Below are 2,712 nucleotides of genomic sequence, written 5' to 3'. Positions count from 1 at the left end.
TCTCTTTTGTGCTCGCTCTAACTTTTGTGCACGCTCTCTCTCGTGCGGTCTCTCTCGTGCACTCTCCCTCTCTTTCTCATGCACTCCCTCTCTTGTGCACCCTCTTTCTCGTACACTCTCGCTTTTGTGTGCTCTCTCTCTTGTGCACTCGCACCCTCTATCGTGCACTCACTCAGTCGTGCGCTCCCCCTCTCTATCGTGCGCTCTCTCTCTCTCTCATGCGCTCTCTCGTGCACACATTTTCTTGTGTGCTCTCTCTTTTGTGCACTCTCTCGTGAGGTCTCTCTTGTGTGCTCCCTCACTCTCATTCTCTCTCTCATGTGCTCTCACTCACTCATGTTTGCTCTCTCTCGTGCGCTCTCTATCTCTCCTGCGCTCTCTCTCTCGTGCTCTCACTCTCTCGTGCGCTCTCTCTCTCTCGTGCTCTCACTCTCTCGTGTGCTCTCTCTCTCGTGCACATTCTCTCTCGTGCGCTCTCTCTCGTGCTTTCTCTTTCTCGTGCGCTCTCTCATGTGTTGGACAGTGCAGTGTGTACCATAGATCTACTGGACAGTACAGTGTGTGGCAGAGATCTACTGGCGAGTCCCACGTGTTCCGTCAATCTACTGGGCAGTTCCATCTGTGCCAGGGATTTACTGGACAGTGCCGTTGGTGCCAGGGATATACTGGGCATTGCAGTGTGTTCCAGGGACATACTGGGCAGTGCAGAGTGTTCCAGGGATATACTGGGCATTGCAGTGTGTTCCAGGGATATACTGGGCATTGCAGTGTGTTCCAGGGACATACTGGGCAGTGCAGAGTGTTCCAGGGATATACTGGGCAGTGCAGAGTGTTCCAGGGATACACTGGGCATTGCAGAGTGTTCCAGGGATATACTGGGCAGTGCAGAGTGTGTCAGGAATATACTGGGCATTGCAGAGTGTTCCAGGGATACACTGGGCATTGCAGAGTGTTCCAGGGATATACTGGGCAGTGCAGTGTGTGTCAGGAATATACTGGGCATTGCAGTGTGTGTCAGGGATATACTGGGCAGTGCAGAGTGTTCCAGGGATATACTGGGCATTGCAGTGTGTGTCAGGGATATACTGGGCAGTGCAGAGTGTGTTGGGGATCTGCTGGGAGTGCAGTGTCAGGGATCCAGTGGTATGTCTGGGATCTGCTGCAGTCTCTCTCCCATCCCCCCCGATCGGAGCCATATTTATCTCGAGGAGTCGGAGCGGCGGCACAGACTGAGGCCTCGGCAGGTAGGAGAGCGACAGACCCACACCAGGCTCCGGACACCCGGCCCGGGACACTCGGGGCTCCGGACACCCGGCCCGGGACACTCGGGGCTCCGGACACCCGGCCCGGGACACTCGGGGCTCCGGACACCCGGCCCGGGACACTCGGGGCTCCGGACACCCGGGGCCTGGGACACTCGGGGCCCGGGACACCCGGCCCGGGACACCAGGCTCCCACTGAGGGGGAGAGACTGAGCAGAGACCGGGGACACTCTGCCCTATTCACTCTCCCGCTCCAGTTCAGGTATTGACACAAACACACAGAGAACCAAAGAACAGCACAACAAGCCGTTCAGCCCATCGAGTCTGCCGGCTCTCTGCAACAGCAATCCAGTTGGTCCCACTCTTTCCCCGCAGACCGGCAATCTTTTTCTCCTTCAAGTATTTATCTAATTCCCTTTTAAAGACTGAGATTGAATCTGTATCCCCCACCCTATCAGGCAGTGCGTTCCAAATCCTAACAATCCGAACAACCCCAGCTTCTCCAGTCTATCCATTTAACTGTAATCCCTCATCCCTGGAACTATTCTAGTAAATCTCTTCTGTACTTTCTCCAAAGACTTCACATCCTTCCTAAAGTGTGGTGACCATAATTGGACACAATATTCCATCTGGGGCCAAACTAGTGTTTAATATAAGTTTAGCAAAATGTCCTAGCTTTTGTACTCTCTGCCTCTGTTTATGAAGCCCAGGATCCCATGTGCTTTATTAACTGTTTTGTTAACCTGTCCTGCCGCCTTCAAAGATTTGTGCACAAACACCCCCAGGTGTCTCTGTTCTTCTACCCCCTTTAGAATTGTACCATTTAGTGTGTATTGTCTCTCCTCATTCTTCCTACCGAAATGTATCACCTCACACTTTTCTGCACTGAATTTCATCTGCCACGTGTCCGCCCTTTCCACCAGCCTGTCTCTGTCCTCTTGCAGTCTATTACTATCCTCCTCACTGTTTACTACACTTCCAAGTTTCATGCCATCTGTGAATTTTGAAATTGTGCCCTGTACCCCCAAGTCCACGTCGTTAATGTATATCAAAAACAGCAGTGGTCCTCGTACTGAACCTTGGGGAACGCCACAGTATACCTCCCTCCAGACCGATAAACAGCCATTCACCACAACTCGCTGTTTTCTGTCCCTCCGCCAGTTTTTGTATCATTGCTGCTACTGACCCTTTATTCCATGAACTTTGATTTTGCTAAAAGTCCCGAGAAACAATTTTGCTGAAAGTCCACAGACCTGGACGACATTCAGCATTGGGCTGGTAAATGGCAAGTCACATTCGTGTCACACAAGTGCCAGGCAATGACTATCTCCAACAAGAGAGAGTCTAACCACTCCCCCTTGACATTCAACAACATTACCGTTGCCAAATCCCCCACCATCAACATCCTGGGGGGTCACCACTGACCAGAAACTTAACTGGACCATCTACA

The 2,712-nt window shown here is 52.1% G+C and overlaps 1 protein-coding gene across 2 annotated transcripts in view; it reads left to right on the top strand.

Moving 5' to 3' along the window:
- Positions 1–1,088: 1,088 nt before the first annotated feature.
- The window catches only part of LOC147102026 (phosphorylase b kinase gamma catalytic chain, skeletal muscle/heart isoform-like), a 129,770-nt gene continuing 128,146 nt past the window's right edge, over positions 1,089–2,712 (top strand). Inside the window, exon 1 of one of the 2 annotated variants that reach the window (XM_085964168.1) lies at positions 1,089–1,244. The gene's annotated coding sequence lies outside the window, so the exon portion shown is untranslated. Of the gene's footprint in view, positions 1,245–1,267; positions 1,525–2,712 lie in introns of those variants that run through there. The other variant, XM_085964169.1, reaches the window with a different exon arrangement.

Source organism: Somniosus microcephalus, chromosome 22, assembly GCF_052327205.1.
Source record: "Somniosus microcephalus isolate GS21.2 chromosome 22, FLI_Smic_1.0, whole genome shotgun sequence".
NCBI lineage: Eukaryota > Metazoa > Chordata > Chondrichthyes > Squaliformes > Somniosidae > Somniosus > Somniosus microcephalus.
This window is presented reverse-complemented; position numbering and strand designations above follow the sequence as displayed.